The 24,733-nt window shown below is 39.2% G+C and overlaps 1 pseudogene; it reads right to left on the bottom strand.

Moving 5' to 3' along the window:
• LOC133655877 (twist-related protein 2-like) overlaps positions 1-24,733 on the bottom strand; it is a 65,017-nt pseudogene that overhangs the window by 13,536 nt on the left and 26,748 nt on the right.

Here is a 24,733-nt window from a genome sequence, read left to right as displayed (position 1 = left end):
GGTGCTGGTGGACGTGGTGATGTGGTCCCTGAAGGCTCCTACAGAACTGAAGATAACCAGCAAAGTAGATTTAATGACTACCGCGTTGCGTTCAAGGACACTGCGCTCCACGTGTCGGGCTGGTATAGGGGGTGAGGGGTTCCGTTCCCAACACAGTGGCCCTGGCCTTGCACACTAAGGCCATCTTAGGCTGAGTAAGAACAGAGGGAACACCTGCAGCGAGGGTCTGGACTCTGTCACGTCTCCCAACCAACCTACTTCCTACATCTCCTACCATGTTCTCTTCCTTCAGCTTCTTATCCACGTCACCTGACCTGCCAGTCCCGTGCACTACTCTGCTGCACTAATCAAAGATGACTGCAAATAATCCCTCCTGTACACACATGACCCTGCAGCCCAGTCCTGACACACACTCACACACACACACACACACACACACACACACACACACACACACACACACACACACACACACACACACACACACACACATGCACACACACACACACACACACACACACCTTCCAAATAGCTCACAAGTGTTTCCAATCTAAAGGTTCCTGCATGTCTGGGCCCCGAGCGACGCCGCCTTGATTGCACGACACTGGATCCAACATGGAGGACACCAAACTCCCTGAGGGCTGCAGAGGTAACTTTTTTGGTTTTTTGTTTTAAACGTTTCTGTTTAAATCTGCTTTAAAAAGTGTTGGAGGCTGCAACGAGACCTTTTAGTATTGAAATCAACCGATTATTTGCTTTTTATTCATTGTTGTTGCATCTTTTTCCACACAAAGATGAGTTTTCATTATTTTCTTACTCCTTTTAAGTACGTGCATAGAAAGCACAAGGTACAAAACAACAATAACGTTTAAAAAAAACAAAAAAACAGGGGCAACGTCATGAAATGATTTAAAAAAGTGTTAAAAAGTGAAAAAGCCCATTAACTAAAAAGCTAACAATTTAAACATGCCTCCCCCAAAAATATATATTTAAACACGGCAAATAATCTGTGACCCGCAAAATACAGCACATTTATTTTTAACAATTAAATACGTTAAATCTGTGACTCTCAAAATGTGGGACGCCAAAGAATCACTTAATTAAGATATTCAAACGCAGTGTTACCGTTTAAATACTGTATGTGTGTAATGTTACAGTGGCCAGAAATAATTCATACATTTGTTATTTATGAATACTTAGGCCTACTTTGCTACTGTGTTTTAATGTTGGCCATTATTGTGGTTTTCTGAGTTGGTACATGGTGAATAATAATATCATTATAATAAAAATGATGTATTATTATGATATAATCAGCTAATCCCTACTTTCATTTATTAATGACAAGTAGTACGATTATTAAAACTCATATTCTAGCTACTTTATATTACATTTGTTGGCAATTATTGGTAGAAAAAAACCGAAAAAGTAAACTTTTTTTTTTTATTTAAACAACACATTATTTTTATGAGGATATAAAATATATATATAAAACAGCCTTTGAAGGAGGAGTCCAAATATTGTAATAATAATAATAATAACTACAACATGTCCAAGAACATTTTAATGGGCCTGCTATCTGTGTTGTGTTTGCAAAAACGCAAAATTAGCTATAAAAATAAAATAAAAAATTGTGCATGCTAAGGTTAGCATAATCATTTTCTAATGTTACCATGCTAACAAATAAAATTAGCATACTTACATTAGGTTTAAACATATACATGTTTGCATAAAACGTTAGCATGCTAGCATAAGAACAATTTTTACACTTGCCAACTATCAAAATCCATCAAATTTAGGTTTAAATGATTAAGATGAGGTAAAATGTTAGCATAAAACCTTAGCATGCTAAAGTGTGCCTACTAACATAGGATAACATTATTTGCAAGATGGCCCCAGGTGTTAAAATCCCTAATTTGTAGGTTTATACATTAATAGTTAACTGCTATCATAAAACATTAGCATGTTAACTTTAACATGCAAACATAAGACCAGTTAGCATACTTAAGAGAATGTGCCAAGTATCAAAACCTGTGATTTTTACGTTAAATTATTAAAATGAGCTAACATGCTAGCATTTATTATTAGGGGTGTAAAAAAAATTATATTTTCGAAAGAATCACAAATTTTACTTGTAATGATTCTTAATCGAATAAAAGAAAAATCAAAAATCTATTTTTTTCATGTCTGTCCTGTGCAGCCATACAAAGAAATCATATAGTAGATGTAGATGATCTATATCTGCTGTACACATTTACTTTAGAAAAGAGAAGTGCTGGATACTTCTTATTTGTATTTGACTTTATTAAATGTTTTGGGTAGAATTTTTTTGAACTAAACCAGTTTTCTTTAAAGCAATATAGAAACGTATCACAGCGGTTTATTTTATGGAGGAATGTTAGTTCATCATAAAACTGGCACCCAAAGTTATTAAAAAGTACTGATTTTGAATGGAGAATGGAAGATTCATAGCCCCTATTTATTATATCACTATTGGTGAAAAAAATAGATAATAATAAAAAAAAAAATAATTCCATGAAGGCCTGTTTTAGTGTAAGTCACTGATTGAACGCATTTACAATATTGTCATGTTGTTGACACGATGTCATCACACGTGTTTACATCGCGTCAATGTGTTTTCCCATCCAGTCAGAAGAAAGATAAATAAAAACGCTGTCCTTCCTGCCTCGCTATTTATTTGTGGAGATGGAAGGCAAACGACGGCGTGGCAAAGTCTATGTTTGCTAATTCTCTTTGTTTATAATGTCTATGTTCTGCTGGATTTACTCTCTATTTTATGCTGCAGCTGTTACATATACTGTAATATTGTACACGGTAATTGTTATATATTGTATATATGATATAAACGTATAATATAATATATCAGGATATATTGTACTATTGTACATGGTAATTGTTATATATTGTATATATGATATCAACGTATAATATAATATATCAGTATATATCCTATACTGTACATATATTATTTAAATATTACATATATATGTTATATTTTATATTGCTTTTAGTCTATGTTATACCTGCATTGTCCTTTCCATCTTTTCCATCATTTGTAACTGAGCTACTGTGTGGAACAATTTCCCTTGTGGATTATTAAAGTTTGTCTGAGTCTAAGTCTATGTCCAACACGTGTGTGTGTGTGTGTGTGTGTGTGTGTGTGTGTGTGTGTGTGTGTGTGTGTGTGTGTGTGTGTGTGTGTGTGTGTGTGTGTGTGTGTGTGTGTGTGTGTGTTGGTACCTGAGGGCGAGCGGTGGTGTTGCACCAATTGAAAGAAAGGAAAGAGGAGAGGAATAAGAGACAAAGAGACAAGGTGGACAGGAGGAGGTGGGGGTCCTAGTGGCTGGTGGACAGGAGGAGGTGGGGGTCCTAGTGGCTGGCGGACAGGAGGAGGTGGGGGCCTTAGTGGCTGGCAGACATGGCCCAGGCGCCCTCCATCCTCCAGACGGAGAAGGCGTAGCTCAGCCGCTCGTGCGCCAGGTAGTTGCAGCTGGCCAGCTTAGCGTCCATCTCGTCGCTCTGCAGCACCTGGTAGAGGAAGTCGATGTAGCGCGACGCCAGCTTGAGGATCTGGATCTTGCTCAGCTTGTCCGAGGGAAGCGTGGGGATGATCTTGCGCAGCGAGGCGAAGGCGTCGTTGAGCGACTGCGTGCGCTGGCGCTCCCGCACGTTGGCGATGACCCGCTGGGAGTGGAGGTCCTCGAAGGGCTGCTCGGGCCGGGGGCCCAGGGAGCCGACGGGGGCCAGGCTCACCGCGGGCGGCGGGCTCTTCTTCACCCTCTTGGGGCCCGGCTGGGGACTGCCGGCGGCGCTCTGGTCCGTCTGATTGTCCTTCTTGAGGTGAGGGGGAGCGTTTTCTGTGGGTCGCCTGCAGACTCTTCTTGGAGCTCCTCTCCAGTTCTTCCTCGCTGGCCCCCAGGCCTCCTTCGGGGGAGTTGGCGCAGGACACCTCTTCTCTCATCTTCTCAGCGCACCAGCCTACGACTCCATGGCCGTCCTTGCTTCCAGGTTCCTTGGTTTCCCCAGCCGGCCACCAGAAAAACAACAACAAACCCCAAAGCCTCAGCCCTTTTTATACCTAAACGGCGAGCGCGTGTCCTTCTCATTGGCGCAGAGGCCTCCTGCAGGGGGCGGGGCCCGGCCCCAGCCAGGGATGGGAGCAGGAAGCGCGGACGGGGGTAAGTGGTCCTCGCAGCCAATCAGAAGTTCCCAGATGACGGGAGACTTTATGGGTTCCAGATTGGGGCTGCGGAGTCGGTCCACATGCAGCCTTCACCAGCTTCAAAGTCCCACACAGAAAGTCTGGAAAACAGGAAGAAGAAAAAAGCGTTTAACCAAGTGAAGATTTCCAAGATAATATTGGACAAAAACACACAAAAACAACCCTCCCTGAAGGTTTGTGTTCCCACACCTGACCGCTCCACGGAGGCTCAATCAGCTGGGCGGCTCACCGACAGAAGCACCTTTGACCCCCCCGTGGCCTGGCGACCTCAGCCGGCAGAGGTGAGAGAGCACCTAATTGTCCTGGGGGTGAAGTCCACACATGGTCCTCTTCTCGCAACAACAACAACAACGGAGACGCCCTCTTTTCATTCATGACATTTTAACGCCCTGAGCTGGCCTGCTCCACTCATTCGCTTGTTAGTGGGGCGCCACCATCGCACTGGAGGTGGGAAATTGATGGATTAGAACAGACCTGGGAACATCAAGGCGGCCCGCCGGAGATCTCCAAATCCTTTTTTGAAACCTCCACCATGGGAACTGGAGACGCCAATACGACGAGCATCTTTCAAAGTACCCAAAAGTCCTGAACTACGGCGAGTATTCCCATGGTTGGAGGACGGGATACGGGCTTACTAGGGTCATCTACGTCACAGCCAATCAGGCGAGGCAACAAAAAAAACAGAAAAAAACAACAGTAAAAATATAACATAAAACCCCCAAAAAGACGCCATGAGTAAAAGCTCAAATTGTGTTACTATCAGTGTTCGTAACAACGCCGTTTTACTGGTAACGAGTGAACTAATCCATTACTTTTAGGTCCAAAAAAAATAACAACAGTGAAATGTAGGAAAAAAAGACATCATGTAATGATAAAAAAGCCGAAAATTTGACACAAATAATTTAGGGGTGTCCAAACTTTGAAAAAGTCAAAGTATGCAGGCGATATATTTCTTTGGTTTCTTAAAAAAATGAAAACTTGTAACAGACATTATTAATCAAAACCTAAGTAAAAGATTGTTAGTTGTTAGTGTTCTGAAAATTACTCTTAATACAGAATGAATTATAGTTACTCGTTACTTAGACTTCCTTAGATTGTCATTCAAATTTGAACTTTAGAGTACAGATAAGTACGAAATTTCGTTGCATTAGCTGGTTGTAGTGCAGGACAAAAGATCAATAAGGTGCGGATATAAATAAATAGATTACTGTACAGATAAATATATTGCACTTTTGCATATGCATTCACGTTTATGGATGTATGTTATTTTGTCTTTATATTCAAGCCAGTTAATTCATTTTGGGGGGGAATTGAGGGGCTTACTTGACCAAAAAAGTAGTTGAATTACAAACTGAATTACTCTTTAATAAATGTAGTTTACTGCTAGGGAAAGTAATGTATATGTTACTTAAAAGACACTTTAAATATCTGGCATATGCGTTTGAGAGATGTTTAATACAAGAACACAGTGTGCGTGTGTGTGCCTTTAAAAGGCGGGGCCTCTTGCCAGTGTTTGCAATAACTGCGTTATATAATAACTGCATTAGTAACGCCCTTACTTTTACTAGTAACCGCCTATTGCCATTAGCGATAGTTTGATGTAACATGGCACGCTACTTTTATTGGGGTTTTATGTCGACAACAGGAGTGTGGCAAGTGCGGCAAGTTCAATGCAGGAAATATCTTTTTACTGGTGAAAGTATGACTAAAATGAACATTTAATCAAAGAGGAAGAGGCAACATCACACTGTGACACAGCAGACGACAACATGCAAACACTACACAATAGGAATAATGAACAACAAATCAATGATTGAAGTGACAAACTTGCCATCCAAACAATACCCCGTTTGTTGACAAGAAGGTATGACAGCCATGGAAGTACATTCAATCTCTTTATTAAGGAGAGGTAACACAATCCAGTGAAAAGATTCAAAAGAGATGGCCACCAAAGAGCGCTGCTAACCGCTAAAGCTAACAAACACAGCTCCGTTGAAACCCTCCATGACGTCACGAGGCAACAGGCAGTGTTCTGAAAATTACTTTTAAAAAGTTAATCGTTACTTTACCAAAAAATTACTCACAGAATTACTCTTTAATAAATGTATTTTACTACTAGGAGAGGGACAAGTCGTAGAAAATGAATGGAAAGTTATTGTATATGTTACTTTAAAAAAAAACACTTTAAATATCTGGCATAATTTGAGAGATGTTTATTATAAGAGCAAGGTGTGTGGAGTCTGTGATTTTTTATTTTTTTTTAGCTTTAGCCGTTAGCAACGCACTTTGGCTCTTTAGAATCTTTTCACCGGATTATGTTACTTCTGGTTAATAAAGAGATTGAACGTGCTTCCATGGCTGTCATATCTTCTTGTCAACAAACGGGGTATTGTTTGGATGGCAAGTTTGTCCCTTCAGTCATTGATTTATTGTTCATTATTACCATTGTGTAGTGTGTGTATGTTGTTGTGGGCTGTGTCACATTGTGAAGTTGCCTCTTCCTGTTTGATTAAAAGTTATTTTTAGTGCGATACTGCTTGCTGCTTTCACCAGTAAAAAGATATTTCCTGCGTTTGAACTTGCTGCACTTTTGACGCCGTCTTGTCGACATAAAACCACAATAAAAGTAGCGTGCCATGTTACATCAAACTATCGCTAACGGCAATGTCACGGACCTAAAAGTAATGAATTATATTACTCGTTACTAGTAAAAGTAAGGGCGTTACTAACGCAGTTATTACAAACACTGGCAACAGGCCCCGCCTTTTAAAGGCACACACACGCACACCGTGCTCTTATATTGGCGGCGTGGCGAAGTTGGTAGAGTGGCCGTGCCAGCAATCGGAGGGTTGCTGGTTACTGGGGTTCAATCCCCACCTTCTACCATCCTAGTCATGTCCGTTGTGTCCTTGGGCAAGACACTACACCCTTGCTCCTGATGGCTGCTGGTTAGCGCCTTGCATGGCAGCTCCCGCCATCAGTGTGTGAATGTGTGTGTGAATGGGTGAATGTGGAAATACTGTCAAAGCGCTTTGAGTACCTTGAAGGTAGAAAAGCGCTATACAAGTATAAACCATTTATCATTTATTTATTTATTATATTAAACATCTCTCTAATGCATATGCCAGATATTTAAAGTGTATTTTAAGTAACGTATAAATTACTTTCCCTAGTAGTAAACTGCATTTATTAAAGAGTAATTCCGTTAGTAATTCAACTACTTTTTTGGTCAAGTAACAATATAATTAATTAGTTATTAAGAATAATTTTCAGAACACTAACAACTAACCATAGATTTTGATTAATAATGTCTGTTTTGAGCTGTTATTTTTTTAAGAAATAAAATAAATATATCGCCTTCATACTTTGACTTTTCAAAGTTTGAACACCCCTAAATTATTCGTGTCAAATTGTCGTCTTTTTTCTCATTACATGATGTCTTTTTTCACTGTTGTTATTTTTTTTCCACAAAATGTTGCGGGTTGAGCTGCGTGCCGCAAATGGCCCCCGATCTGGTTTTGGTGGTTATTTATTCATTTAATTTATTTGGTGTTTAGCTCCAAATTGTGTCATTCTGTTTCTAGCGAGGATTCTGTTTACTAAAGGCTTGACTCTGATTGGCCAAGCCACGATTGATCAGGCTTATATATGCTAACAGCTGATCACGATGATGTCGTCACCCCACCCTAAGTAGAAGCGTTATCTTACCACCAGAGATTAGAAGAGGTGTGGACTCGAGTCACATGACTTGGACTTGAGTCAGACTCGAGTCATGAATTTGATGACTTTAGACTCGACTTGACAAAATGTAAAGAGACTTGCAACTGGACTTAGACTTTAACATCGATGACTTGTGACTTCACTTGGACTTGAGCCTTTTGACTTGACAAGACTTGCTACTTTCCCCAAAACCCAAAGATTAAAAAGTAATTCAGGAGCGCTCCGTATCTTTCATTTTCTACGTGTCTGTCTATCAGCGTGTGTGCTGTCTGTCAGCGTGTGTGCTCTCAGTACAATAGCCAATCAAATTAAATCTACGTTGTTTTCATCCCACAGCATTCATCCAATCAAATTGCAGGACAACCACCGAACAAGAGTTGTCAAACATTGCGGCCGTGAGAAAGATTTATACCAAAGTTGGTTTTGTTCGGGTATAAAAACTACGACTTGGTCAACAAAAAACTACCGTAATTTCCGGACTATAAGCCGCACCTGACTATAAGCCGCACCAGCTAAATTTAGGGGAAAATACAGATTGCTCCATATACAAGCCGCACCCGACTATAAGCCGCAGGGTTTTGATGTGTAATTACCGTAGTATATAGGGGTTCCTGCTACCACGGAGGGGATTGTCGGGACAGAGATGACTGTTTGGGAACGCAAAGCGTCCCATTTATTAACAATAAATCTTTCAATCATTCAATCAAACTTTCACATCTTTGACATGGCGAACAGCATTCGTGCAGAGTACAAATAATACAACGGTGCAAAGTAATACAAAGTGCTCGCCTGTACGTTATCAAAATAACCAGCCTACCGGTATATGAAAAGTCAGTCTTTAATCATTGTGTCATCGTCTTCCTCCTGCGTACTAAAACCACCGAAATCCTCTTCGTCGGTGTCGGAGAAGAACAGGCCGTAAATAAGCCGCACCCTTGTATAAACCGCAGGGACCAGAACGAGAGGAAAAAGTAGCGGCTTATAGTCCGGAAATTACGGTAATTGTAGTATGCTAAACATGCAGTTCGAATATTACAGACGGAGACGCAACAACTTCCAACTTCGTTCGACATTTGAAGATGCACAAAGAAGGGTAAGTTTTGAATGTAAGCTAACGTTTATTGGCTAAGTAACGTGACTTTTATTTGCTGTGTAGTTAAATCAGTGAGGCTGTAAACTCACTGCTAACATTATAACCATAGACATCTTCTAAGGGTACGCAGCATGGAGCGCTACTGCCTACTGGCGCTGACGAGACGCGGGGCCGCCATCTTGGAGTGGTGATCCGCTCCACTCAGTGCAATTCATTTGGCAGGAGCAATGAACTGTCAGCGCATTTAATTCATTTTACCTCACTGAATACCATTGATTTTCAAGCGTTTTTTTGTCATACGTGTAGCTATGATAAAGGACACATGTTTTGGCGTGTTTTATAACTCATAGTTTGCTTAACAGTAATAGAATATTCTTATATGCTATAAGTGACCAGACGTCCGAGATCAAAACTGGGAATATAATCCCAGAGGGGGGGGGGGGGGGGAAACGGTCAGCTATTTTTAAATTGAAGAAACAATATGATTAGGTTATATAAACTTGCGTATATCCTACATAAACAATGTATGAATACATTAGATATCGATATATCTTATAGACTATATCTCTGTTGCTGCAGCAGCAGAGAGTTTATTCTGTCTTGACACATTGTATTGATATTTTGTATTACATTCTTCCCTTAAATGATAATATTTACAGTGATTGTTTTATATGTATTTTTTATGTATGTCGCTTTGGATAAAAGTGTCTGCCAAATACTTAAACATAAACATATATAAACACCTGAAAGTCTTTATATCATCTAAAACCACCAATCTGTTTCACTGGATTCAGAATAAAACCAAATTCTGTCTTACCCAACAATGTTAGTATGTGAATATTGTTACTTGAAGACTTATTCCTGGTTACAATTATATTGTTAAGAAAGTATTGTCTTATATTTTTCCTAAAATGAGAATGCATCATAATCAGTGGCGGCTGGTGAATTTTGTTTTAGGTGGGGCTGAAAGTTTGTAAACCAAACCCCTGTAGGGGCGTCATCCTCCCCCAGAAGATTAATTTGTGATTTTCACATACAAATATTGAAGATCTTTGCTCCTTTTCAACTCTGTGGTAATATTCTTTTCACAAAATACAACCAATAGTACGTTAATGTTAAATCTTACTTGTGAAAAGTAATCCCCCGATTCCTATTTTCAACAGTCCGCTCATTTGAGCAGGAAAACACTGAACACCAGCCCGGCATCTTTGTTTTCTACCTGTCAACTGTCAGTTTAGGCTGCTCGCCAGCTCCTCATCACGGCAATCTGTTGCGTCCACTGCAGTCCGCTACCTTATTCATACTTTTTGTCAAGTGATTTTTTTAAGCAGGGTTGCATGAGGTACCTACACTTAACGTTACGTTAGTCATTGTATCACACACAGTAACGTAACGTTAGACGGTGGTCAGCAGCACCGCATATTTTAGCCACCTACAAAAAGACAAACATAGTCAAATAAAGGTCAGTTAAAATGTATACTATATTAAGAATATGTGTACATATTGCATAGGGAATGACATCTAAAAAGTACAATTCTGTTCATTGTTATGTTCATGTATTTGTTATGTTTTTCATGTGTATGCACACATAAACACACATACAGTATGAGATGAGATCAATGAAATAAGGTAAGAACAGGATAGAAACTGCTGTGGAACTAGTTACAATGCAATATGCCATGGAAATACAATGTTAACACTTTTGTGCAAATAAGTATAGTTGCACTTGTTTTTTCAAATGTGTTTATTCTGTAAAGGAATGAGTTAAATGTTTAAAATGACTGGTTAATAGTGCTATTATGAAGTGCAATGTCGGCACTATTTTTCTTCCTGCAATTTAAATGCACTTGTTTTAATAAATAAATACAGCGTTTTAAAAGCATACACAATCTGTGTAAATATATTAGTCTGTGGTTAAAAGGACTTGAAAGGACACGAAACTCAAAATGCAGGACTTGGGACTTGACTTGAGACTTTCCAGTCTTGACTTTGGACTTGACTCAGGACTTGCTTGTCTTGACTCGGGACTTGACTCGAGACTTGAGGGCAAAGACTTGAGACTTACTTGTGACTTGCAAAACAATGACTTGGTCCCACCTCAGCTCTGAACCATGCAGCTCGTAAAAAGGTGCAGCTAATTTATGCCTTTTTCTTCGCCGACTGCTATAATGTTTTGTATTCACCAAATAGTGTTCATTTGACACCGACAGAGACACTGAAAATGTGTGTTATTGTTTGTGATACGGCGCCATCTTTTGGACGAGTTCGTACAGATCATCGGGCCACGTGTCAACCTGCTGGTAGGTTGGTATGAAATTGTAAATGGGTATTTGGTGGGTAGATTTTGAAAGGAATTGTATTGTACTGTATTTTATATATTATATGATGATGCACATTTTAACGGTGCGCTTCTAGGGATGACCTTTTTGCAGAACAGACTCTGATATTACCAAAAGAAACAATAATGTCACACAAAATGATCTCTGTCTGTAAATAAATAAATACATTAAATAAATAAATGCTGCGGGTTGAAAATGCACGTGCCTTGAACCGGAAGTATAACCGCCCATAGCGTTTCTGCTCGAAATAACCCTTCATTCATCACTCCAAGCAACGTTTGTAAGTTATACAATATAACTAAAACAATGCACACTTACTAAAGCGTCCCATGTGTGATGTCTGTAGGAGTGTTTTCATGCATATTTGCACCTGCTATCGTAATGTAATCAAGCTAGCATTGTTAGCATGAGCAAATATGAAAACATGTTTATAAGTGCCTGCGTTAGTATTATTAAAGGCCTACTGAAACCCACTACTACCGACCACGCAGTCTGATAGTTTATATATCAATGATGAAATCTTAACATTGCAACACATGCCAGTACGGCCGGGTTAACTTATAAAGTGCAATTTTAAATTGCCCGCGAAACTTCTGGTTGAAAACGTCTTTGGATGATGACGTATGCGCGTGACGTAGCCAGTGAAAGTATCGGTACCCCATTGAAAACAATACAAAATAGCTCTGTTTTCATCTCATAATTCCACAGTATTCTGGACATCTGCGTTGGTGAATCTTTTGCAATTTGTTTAATGAACAATGGAGACTGCAAAGAAGAAAGTTGTAGGTGGGATCGGTGTATTAGCGGCTGGCTGTAGCAACACAACCAGGAGGACTTACTTGGATAGCAGACGCGCTAGCCGACGCTAGCCGCCAACCGCACGGATGATCGGGTGAAGTCCTTCGTCGCGCCGTCGATCGCTGGAACGCAGGTGAGCACGGGTGTTGATGAGCAGATGAGGGCCGGCTGGCGTAGGTGGAGCGCTAATGTTTTTATCATAGCTCTGTGAGGTCCGGTTGCTAAGTTAGCTTCAATGGCGTCGTTAGGAACAGCATTGTTAAGCTTTGCCAGGCTGAGAATTATTAACCGTGTAGTTACATGTACATGGTTTAATAGTATTGTTGATCTTCTGTCTATCCTTCCAGTCAGGGATTTATTTATTTTGTTTCTATCTGCATTTGAGCCAGATGCTATCACGTTAGCTCAGTAGCTAAAGAGCTTCGCCGATGTATTGTCGTGGAGATAAAAGTCACTGGGAATGTCCATTTCGCGTTCTCGACTCTCATTTTCAAGAGGATATAGCATCCGAGGTGGTTTAAAATACAAATCCGTGATCCACAATAGAGAAAGGAGAGAGTGTGGAATCCAATGAGCCAGCTTGTACCTAAGTTACGGTCAGAGCGAAAAAAGATATGTCTTGCACTGCATTCTAGTCCGTCACTCTAACGCTCCTCATCCACAAATCTTTCATCCTCGCTCAAATTAATGGGGTAATAGTCGCTTTCTCAGTCCGAATCGCTCTAGCTGCGTTGAAAACAATAGGAAAATGTGAGGAGCCTTTCAACTGACTATGTCAGGCTACTTCCGGTAGGGGCAAGGCTTTTTTTTATCAGAGACCAAAAGTTGCGAACTTTATCATCGTTGTTCTATACTAAATCCTTTCAGCAAAAATATGGCAATATCGCGAAATGATCAAGTATGACACATAGAATGGATCTGCTATCCCCGTTCAAATAAAAAAAATTCATTTCAGTAGGCTTTTAACTTACAATGGCATTCTTTTTGTATTGTTTCAGTTTCACAAATTCACCAAAACGTCAAAGTGGAGTCTGTTTAGCTGATTGGAGAGTTAGCTTGCGCAGCTAGTGGGTCCATGACCATGACTTCTGTTTTGTTTGTTTATAAATGGTTGATTTATATAGGCTAGTAAGGTAAAGTTTTGTACCTGACAAGTACACGTCACAGATGACGTCACACTAACATCACGTGACACCTCTGAGGAAGGCTGCAGAAGCAAGATAGTCGAAACTTGTCAGGTACAAAACTTTACCTTACTAGCCTATATAAATCAACCATCTATAAATACACATTAGTAGGCTAAATGAACCTCTTCAACATATTCTGTTTTGTTTGATCAGCCATTAGGAAACAATTAAGGTATGTAAATAAACATTGACTTTCCTATCGCTAAATATGTGCGACTTATAGTCCGGTGCGGCTAATATTTGTAGAAAATAATAAATATTTTAATACCGGTGCGCTCTACAGCCTGTAAAGTACGGCATATAACCATATCACCAGCATAGTGGGTTTTAAGAATAGACTAAAGAGATTATTCTAGTTCAGGGGTCGGCAACCTTTACCACTCAAAGAGCCATTTTGGCAAGTTTCGCAAATTAAAGAAAATAATGGGAGCCACAAAAAAAATTTAAAATGAAAAACACGCATACAAAGCTTAAATGCTTTGTGCTATGTTAACCAGGGGTCTCCGACACATGCACTTTAATGTGGGAATTTGATGTTAGTGCGGCCCGCGAGTTTAGAATGAATGGCAACTATGTAGCTGAGCCGCATCAGAGTGGTCAAAGAGCCGCATGCGGCTCCGGAGCCGCGGGTTGCCGACCCCTGTTCTAGTTTGTACCTAATGTCATGACTGGTTTTATTGATTATTGACTATTTAATTGATTGTGGGACAAGCCGTAGAAAATGGATGGATAGTACTTTTTCGTCACTTATTGTTTGTCTTTGGTACACTAATGTGCATAAATATATATATATATATATATATATATATATATATATATATATATATATATATATATATATATATATATATATATATATATATATATATATATATATATATATATATATATATATATATATATATATATATTGCTCTTTTTATCTTTGGTATGAACAATATTATGTAAACTCCAAGTTTTTTTTGTTTTTTTTTGGTTCTTTGTTGTTGCTATTTTTGTATTACAACATTTTATTATTTGATCATGTTGTACTGCATTGTAATCTTTTGTTTTGTGATTGTGTGATGTTTTTTGCCTGGACCCCAAGAAGAATAGTCTCCACTGCGGTGTAGACTAATGGGGATCCTTAACAAACTAATATAACATTTTAATTGTACTTCATTTAGGAAGCAGATCTCCACCCAAACATAATCGTCATGATGATAAACTGATTCTCAACATGCATATAGAACGGGCCACTCTACGTCCACGGCTCTTATACAAATGACGGACGATTGGCTTAATGCTTTAGATAATTCTATGTTGGTTGGAGCTGTCCTGTTAGATTTTAGTGCTGCATTTGACGTGATTGACCACTCTCTTTTAATTGAGAAACTTAAATGTTATGGTTTTAATACTTCAATTTTAATGTGGATACAGAGTTATTTGTCCTCAAGATCACAACAGGTGTATCTTAATGGCAGCTTGTCTCATAGCAGAAGTTTGGATTGTGGTGTTCCACAGGGAAGTTGCCTAGGACCTTCACTTTTTTCTATATTCACCAATGATTTACCTTGGGCTACCGGGCGTGCAAGATTGGTTCTTTATGCTGATGATGCAACCTTATATCATGCTGCACCATCATGCAGTGTACTTAATGTAGTATTGAGTGAGGAACTAAAAGCTGTGCATGACTGGACAGTATGTAACAGACTTGTCCTTAACACCTCAAAAACAAAAAGTATTATATTGGGGACTAGGCAAGGGTTATCTTGTGACCCAAAGTTGGATTTCAGGCTAGGTATTTCAACAGTTCAACAGGTCAGAAGTGCCAAGCTCCTTGGAGTGATGCTGGACTGCACTCTATCCTGGTCAAATCATATCAGTGATATAGTTACAAAGATGGGAAGGGCTGTTGGTATTTCCAGGAAATGTGCTGCTTTTGCTGAGCCACCTCTTCTTTGTCAAATTGTTAAGAGTTTAGTCTTGTGTCATATTGACTATTGTTCTACAGTCTGGGCGTCTGCTGCAAGTGGTGAGATCAGTAAGCTCCAGATTGTCCAGAATAGGGCAGCAAGGCTGGTTCTTGGTTGTTCACTAAGAACCAATGTGAACCAAATGCATGCTTCTCTTTCCTGGCTAACAGTGCAGAACAGGTTGTTGGCTAATACTCTTATATTGTTCAAATCAGTAACCGGTAGTAAAACTCCTGCTTTTCTCATGGCCCAAATAGTTCACAGTAGCACTATACATAATCACAATACCAGGGCATCCAGTGAGGGGCATTTTGTACTCCCTCGTCCCAGGAAGAATGCTTTGCGGAAATCTTTTATTTATAGATCTGTATCGCTCTGGAATAACCTGCCTCGAATTCTCACCAGCATTGAAAGTAAACAGGTTTTTAAAAAGAGAGTAATATTTTATCTGAGTTTTTAAATTAGTTTGCTCGTTGATGATTTGTTTGGTTTTATATTGTGTAGTTTTATTTATATGGTAATTATTATTCTGTGACTGTAAATTGTTTGCTTGTTTTTTATTGATGCTTTTATTTTTTTCTGTATTGTGTAGTTATAATTATATGCTTTTACTTGTGATTGTATTGAATTGTGGACCCCAGGAAGACTAGTGGGTTGTTGAGGCAACCAGCTAATGGGGATCCTTAATAAAAATCAAAAAAATCAAATCAAAATGATCATTATGCTATTTGGCCTTAATTTGTCAATAAATAAAGGCTTCTTGCCTGAATTGAAGTTATAGAAATACTGAGAGTTGAAGCCAAATATTTCTTTGCCCTTTGGTGGTTGTGGACCAAGTTGGCGTGACTCTTTAGCAATAAGTTCCCACAGGAAGATGTTGAGAACTCCCAGAATTGTGCAACTTGTTGAAAGGTTCCTGCGTCATGACTCACCTGTGCAGGCACATTGGACGATGGCCTGCACAGCTCACATCCTTTGCCTTTCTTTAATTAGAATGAAGTCAAAGACTTTTAGGCCAGAAGGCTTAAAAAAACAAGCATTGTGTGTGAAGATCTGGGACTGGCCTCGTGATTGCACCAGTTTGTTCCCATTGGGGTTCCAATCATCTTGTGGCCTTCAAAGCAGTGAAGTGTGAAGTGAATTATATTTATATAGCGCTTGTCTCTAGTGACTCAAAGCGCTTTTACATAGTGAAACCTAATATCTAAGTTACATTTAAAGAAGTGTGGGTGGCACTGGGAGCAGGTGGGTAAAGGGTCTTGCCCAAGGACACAACGGCAGTGACTAGGATGGCGGAAGCGGGGATCGAACCTGGAACCCTCAAGTTTCTGGCACGGCCACTCTACCAACCGAGCTATATCGCCCCAAGCTCTAGCGCCCCCTGCAGTGGACATGTGTGTTTTGCTTAAAGGGGAACTGCACTTTTTGGGGGATTTTTGCCTATCAATCACAATCATGATTAGGGACAATAAGACAAAAGTGGGTTGGTTTTTTTTTCGCTTTCTAACATATAAAAATCGGTTTGTTCTAGGTGGCTAGCAATGCAGCTAATGTTAGCAATCAATTTTACCTATAAATCACTTTAAAAATGCATTCAAAAACCGTCAACAATACTTCATTTATGTTATGTAACTTGTATAATAACCAGTTATTGTATGAGTGAACACCCTATTACACACCCTGGACAAGTCGCCACCTCATCACAAAGCAAATCGTCTTTATAAAACACAAGCAAAGACACTGAAAAGGTGCGTAATTGTTGGTGCTATGGTGCCATCTTTTGGACGAGTTTGCTCACTGCAGGTGCAACTGGGTGAACGTCAGTATTTCCTTCCGTTTAAAGCCTTGAACCGGAAGTAGAAGTGCTGTTTCATCTTCTAACCGTCCATAGTGTTTCTACTTGAATGGATTCTACGTTCATCACTCCAAACAAGGTTTGTAAGTTTTACAATATAACTAAAACAATTCATACTTACTAAAGCCTCCCATGTGTGATGTCTGTAGGAGTGTTTTCATGCATATTTGTACGTGCTATCGTAATGTAATCAAGCGAGCGTCGTTAGAGTTAGCTAATATGCTAACACGTTTACGAGTGTCTGTGTTCGAAGTATTAACTTACGATGGCATTCTTTTAGTATCGTTTCAATTTCATTAACTTCTCAGTAAATTCACCAAAACGTCATCATGGAGTTCACGGTAATATATAAACACAAGAACAGTTAGCATATTTAAGAGAATGTGCAAAGTATCAAAATTGCGATTTTCAGATTTAAATAATTAACACTAGCTAAAATGTTAGCATAAAACCAAAGCATGCTAATATTAGAAAAGTTTGCATACTTGTAAGATGGCGCCAAGTATCAAAATCCAGGATTTGTAAGTTTAAACATATATAGTTAGGTAAATTGTTTGCATAAAACGTTATCATGCTAACGTTAATATATAAACACAAGAACGGTTAGCATATTTAAGATAATGTGCAAAGTACGAAAATGTGTGATTTTTAGATTTAAATGATTAACATGAGCTAAAATGCTAGCATAAAACCAAAGCATGCTAATATTGGAGAAGTTAGCATACTTGTAAGATGGTGGCAAGAATCAAAATATATAATTAGCAAAATTGCTAGCATAAAACATTATCATGCTAACGGTAATATGTTTGAGTTTGAGTTTGAGTTTGAGTTTATTTTGAACATGCAAGCATACAACATGATACATCACAATTTCCAGTTTCTCTTTTCAACATGTTCGAAAAGGAGTAGGAAGAAGCAGAGCTTATTTAATCCTACCCCTTTTCTTTTACATAACAGTTGCTAAAACTTTTGTTCACTTTCTGTTCTCAATTTATTCAAAATATACTGCATAAGTAATCACAATAAAAATAAATAAATAAATAAATACCGTATTTTTCAGACTATAAGTCGCAGTTTTATTAATTATTATCAACACATTACCGTAAAATATCAAATAATATTATTTAGCTAGACGTATAAGATTTTTGTAAAAAATATTTTATAATTGTAAAGGACAATGTTTTATCAACTGATTGCAATAATGTAAATTTGTTTTAACTATTAAATGAACCAAAAATATGACTTATTTTATCTTTGTGAAAATATTGGACACAGTGTGTTGTCAAGCTTATGAGATGCGATGCGAGTGTAAGCCACTGTGACACTATTGTTCATTCTTAATTTTTTTTTTATAAATGTCTAATGATAATGTCAATGAGGGATTTTGAATCACTGCTATTGTAACTAACATTGATACTGTTGTTGATATTATTCATTTTTGTTTCACTACTTTTGGTTTGTTCTGTGTCGTGTTTGTGTCTCCTCTCAATTGCTCTGTTTATTGCAGGTCTGAGTGTTGCTGGGTCGGGTTTGGTTTTGGAATTGGATTGCATTGTTATGGTATTGCTGTGCATTGTTTTGTTGGATTGATTAATAAAAATAAAAATAAATAAATAAATAAATACATTTAAAAAATAGATTTAAAAAAAATGAGAATCGATTCTGAATCGCACAACGTGAGAATCGCGATTCGAATTTGAATAGATTTTTTCCCACACCCCTACTAACCAGGACCCATCAGGAGCAAGGGTGAAATGTCTTGCTCAAGGACACAACGGACGTGACTAGGATAGTAGAAGGTGGGGATTGAACCAGGAACGCTCATGTTGCTGGCACAGCCACTCTCCCAACTGTGCCACGCAGTTGGGAGAGTGGCACCGATGCCAAGCAAGGTGTTTGCTTGGCATCGGGCCCTTAATAAGTAGGATTAAAAGCAGAACGGGCCCATAAACAAAGTCTTGCTTAGCCTGGTCCAGAAAGCAATGTCCACTGCAGTGGTTCTTGCCAGGATATGAGGCTGCATAAGCGGGCATTAACTGATCTTACACATCTGGCTTCACCCGCAGACCCGCTGGAGACAGCGCAGAGCGCCGGAAAGCCATTGTTGCCGCCGCCGCTTACCTTTTTCCACAAAAGCGTGGCGCAGTGCCACCGCGGTGGAAAACATGAGCGAACAAAAGCGAGCGGGCCGAGCAGGCCGAGCAGGAATGTCGCCGATTGGAGGAAAAAGGGGGAAGAAAGGAGGGTGGGGGGATCCAAACAGAACCAGATGCAGGATGGTGGAGGCCCGTTTGATCTCCTCATCGCCTGATTGATGTTGCACATTTCATTTTCTTGTCAGAGCCTTGACATAATGTTTCACTAAACACTCGCCCTCTTCTGCACTCGTTATTAACCCTTTCTGGAGCCCACAATACATCATTAACATACTAGGCTTCTACGCTATAACGCTACTACTATAGTAACGTACTAGGCGTGTACGCTATAACGGTACTACTATAGCAGGGGTGTCAAACTCAAATACAGAGTGGGCCAAAATTTAAAACTGAACAAAGCCGCGGGCCAAGGTTGAACAAATTAACCTTTTTAATAGGGACCCAAACAAGTTTTGCATTGAATATTGAACAAGCAAGGCTTATATAACCTTATAGTGACATGCAAAATCGAGTTTCAAATAATAATAATAATAATTAAAAAATATCAATGGCATATCAAATACAATTTAAATAAAAATTGAATGCCTCTTTTCTATTTGCAGCCTTCTGAGGTAAATATCAACAGTAACTTTTTACACAGGCTAATACATTTGAAAATAAAATAACAATGAATAAACCAAACATTCAGGACTTTAAACTGCTCAGTTTGCAACACACTGATCTAATCTGATTTGCCCAAGCCAGAGGCCTGCCATCTTTTCTTGGATGCTAGTTCATTAATGTCGGGGCTCAGGCTTTGAGCTGAGGCAACCTTCATTATCGAACGAAGGTGTTCATCAGTCATTATATCTCGTAGTGCGCCCGGACCACAGTCTTGGGGGCGTGCCTTAAAGGCACTGCTTTTAACGTCCTCTACGAGCTGACGTCACGTCCACTTTTCATCCCTTCTAACAACGTGCCGGCCCAGTCACAAGATATGTGCAGCTTCTGTACGCGCACACACGTGAATGCAACCCATACTTTATCAACAGCGATACAGGTTACACTGAGAGTAGCCGTATAAGCAACTTTAACATTGTTAGAAATATACGCCACACTGTGAATCCACACCAAACAAGAATGACAAACACATTTTGGGAGAACATCCGCACTGTAACACAACATAAACACAACATAAACACAACATAAACACAACAGAACAAATACCCAGAACCCTTTGCAGCACTAACTCTTCCGGGACGCTACAAAATACACCCCCGCTACCTCCAAACCCTGCCGCACACACACACCTTATAGCGTCCCGGAAGAGTTAGTGCTGCAAAAGGTTCTGGGTATTTGTTCTGTTGTGTTTATGTTGTGTTATTGTGCGGATGTTCTCCCGAAATGTGTTTGTCATTCTTGTTTGGTGTGGATTCACAGTGTGGCGTATAATTCTAACAATGTTAAAAGTTTTTATACTGGCACCCTCAGTCTAACCTGTATCGCTGAAGATCAAGTATGCGTTGCATTCACTTCAGTATGCGTGCCAAAGCCGCACATATTAAGTAACTGAGCCAGCACTCGTTGGACTGGACGAAAAGGGGACGTTACAATTCTCGGGAGGGGCACTGAAATTTGGGAGTCTCCCGGGAGGTTTGGCAAGTATGAGAATTAGCTGTGTACCGCGGCACCGCCGCTGTTTATAATCGGCGGGCCAGCTCTAGTGTTAATTTGATATCACCTAACGGGCCAAGTGAAATTACACGCCCGCGGGCCAGAGTTTAACACCCATGTACTATAATAACGTACTAGGCTTGTACACTATACCAGTACTAGTATAGTAACATACTAAGCTTGTACACTATACTGGTACTACTATAGAACAGTAACGTACTAGGGTTGTACGCTATACCAGTACTAGTATAATATAGTAACATACTAGGCTTGTACGCTATACCAGTATAGTAACGTACTAGGGTTGTATGCTATACTGGTACTACTATAGTATAGTAACGTACTAGGGTTGTACGCTATACCGGTACTTGTATATTATAGTAACATACTAGGGTTGTACGCTATACTGGCACTAGTATAGTATAGTAACGTAGTAGGGTTGTACGCTATACCGGTACTACTATAGTAACGTACTAGGGTTGTACGCTATACTGGTACTACTATAGTATCGTAATGTACTAGGGTTGTACACTATACCGGTACTACTACAGTAACATACTAGGGTTGTACGCTATACCGGTACTACTACAGTAACGTACTAGGGTTGTACGCTATACTGGTACTACTATAGTATAGTAACGTACTAGGGTTGTACGCTATACCGGTACTTGTATTGTATAGTAACATACTAGGGTTGTAGGCTATTCCGGTACTTGTATAGTATAGTAACATACTAGGGTTGTAGGCTATACCGGTACTAGTATAGTAACGTACTAGGGTTGTACGCTATACCGGTATTTGTATAGTATTGTAACATACTAAGGTTGTACGCTATACTGGTAATAGTATAGTATAGTAACGTACTAGGGTTGTACGCTATACCGGTACTACTATAGTAACGTATTAGGGTTGTACACTATACTGGTACTACTATAGTATAGTAACGTACTAGGGTTGTACGCTATACTGGTACTACTATAGTAACGTACTAGGGTTGTACGCTATACTGGTACTACTATAGTATAGTAACGTACTAGGGTTGTACGCTATACCGTACTTGTATAGTAGAGTAACATACTAGGGTTGTACGCTATACCGGTATTTGTATAGTATTGTAACGTACTATGGTTGTACGCTATACCGGTACTTGTATAGTAACATACTAGGGTTGTACGCTATACCGGTACTAGTATAGTAACGTACTAGAATTGTACGCTATACCGGTATTTGTATAGTATTGTAACATACTAGGGTTGTACGCTATACTGGTACTAGTATAGTATAGTAATGTACTAGGGTTGTGCGCTATACCGGTACTAATATAGTAACATACTAGGATTGTACGCTATACTGGTACTACTTAAGTATAGTAACGTACTAGGGTTGTACGCTATACTGGTACTAGTATAGTATAGTAACGTACTAGGTTTGCACGCTATATCGGTACTACTATAGTAACGTACTAGGCTTGTACGCTATACCAGTATTAGTATAGTATAGTAACATACTAGGGTTGTACGGTATACCAGTACTAGTATAGTATCGAGGTACTAATGAACTGGTGCTATACTCTGTTTGAAAAGTACCGGTTCCCCATATATATATATTTTTTTCAACAGGCATTACGGCGCGTCATCACATGGTGACATTGCTGGTTTTACGAGCAGAATAGCATGTTCGGCAGCGCGCGCACACAGAGTACTTACAAGCAGACACAGTGTGTAGACAGAAAAGGGAGAATGGACGCATTTTGGTGTAAAAAGTAAAGATAAAGGTGAAGTTATAACACTGAAACACCCTCAGGAAGAGGTTCTTTAAGACATGGCTAGCTAGCTTGCAGCTAACATCCATCCACAGTGTTTTAGCTACTTCTAAATCACTAATTCTCGTCTCCATGGCGACAAATAAAGTATTATTATCACTGGAGGACGAGGAATAGCTAAACATGCTTCACTACACACCGTAGGAGGGTACAATAGCTCACCGGCGTTACAATGTAAACAAACGCCATGGGTGGATCTACACCTGACATCCACTGTGTCACGGCGGGGTTTTTGCAGCTTACTGCGAGGTTTGTTCTCCCGGGATGCAAAACTGACAACTCCGGACGAAAGCGTGAAGGTAGGACTTGATTTATTCTTCATAAATCATCCAACTACCAAAATACAGGCAAAACAACAAAATAAAAGCGTGCCGATCGCACGGGAAGCTGGGGCAACAACTTAGCACAGGAATCAGGAATCGAGAACAGGAATAAACAAATCTTACTTGACATAAGCGTGAAGCAAACAATGAAGCCAGGACGAGTGACCGGAAAAGGCAGGCTTAAATAGAGTCTCTGATGAGCAACAGGTGAGCGTCCCGAACGCAAGAGGCAGGTGAAAATCATAAGTAACCATGGTGACTAAACTCAGGAGGTGCACAAACAGGAACTAAATGAGTCCAAAACAAACAGAAAACACAAAACATGATCCGGACCACGGATCATGACACACTGTAATGATACCAAGTCAAGAGTGTATCTAGACGATACTACTATGATTACGTCAATATTTTTTGGCATCACACTTTTTTTAAAATTGTTATCATGTTTATAAAGTCAGTAAATACGTCCCTGGACACATGAGGACTTTGAATACGACCAATGTATGATCCTGTAACTACTTGGTATCGGATCGATACCTAAATGTGTGGTATCATCCAAAACTAATGTAAAGTATCAAAGAAAAGAAGAATAAGTGATTATTACATTTTAACAGAAGTGTAGATAGAACATGTTAAAAGACAAAATAAGCAGATATTAACAGTAAATGAACAAGTAGGTTAATAATCAATGTTTACAGTTTGTCCCTCATAATGTTGACAAAATAATAGAATGATAAACTACACAATATGTTACTGCATACGTCAGCAGACTAATTAGGAGTCTTTGTTTGTTTACTTACTACTAAAAGACAAGTTGTCTAGTATGTTCACTATTTTATTTAAGGACTAAATTGCAATAACAAACATATGTTTCATGTACCCTAAAATTTTTTGTTACAATATTTTTTTTGTGGTCACCTTTATTTAGAAAAGTATCAAAATACAAAATACATTTTGGTACCTGTACCAAAATATTTGAATCGAGACAACCCTAACGTATATTCATGCATATATTAGGCTTGCATTTCAATAACTTTTGATACTTAAAAAAAAAAAAAAAAGGCATTATAGTCTTTATTGGTACAAAAAATCTTAGGGTACATGAAACATATGTTTATTATTGTAATTTAGTCCTTAAATAAAATAGTGAACATACTAGACAACTTGTCTTTTAGTAGTAAGTAAACAAACAAAGACTCCTAATTAGTCTGCTGACGTATGCAGTAACATATTGTGTCATTTATCTACCTATTTATCATTTGTGATAGTAAAATCGATGTAATCATTGTAGTATCAACTATATAGTGCTCTCGTACTTGGTATGGTTACAGTCAATGTATGTATAGATCCACCCATTTGTTTACATTCAGGGGTGCTAGCTTGCTGTTAGCGGTGAGCTATTGTATGTGTAGTGAAGCATGTTTAGCTATTCCTCGTCCTCCAGTGATAATGTTACATGTAAGAAACTTACTTTATTTGTCGCAATGGAGGTGAGGATTAGTGATTTAGAAGTAGCTAAAACATTGCAGACTAGCTAGCTAGCATGTTTTAAAGCAGTGGTCCCCAACCACCAGTCCGCGGCCCGGTACCGG

Source organism: Entelurus aequoreus, linkage group LG01 (assembly GCF_033978785.1).
Source record: "Entelurus aequoreus isolate RoL-2023_Sb linkage group LG01, RoL_Eaeq_v1.1, whole genome shotgun sequence".
In the NCBI taxonomy this organism is placed as follows: domain Eukaryota; kingdom Metazoa; phylum Chordata; class Actinopteri; order Syngnathiformes; family Syngnathidae; genus Entelurus; species Entelurus aequoreus.
This window is presented reverse-complemented; position numbering and strand designations above follow the sequence as displayed.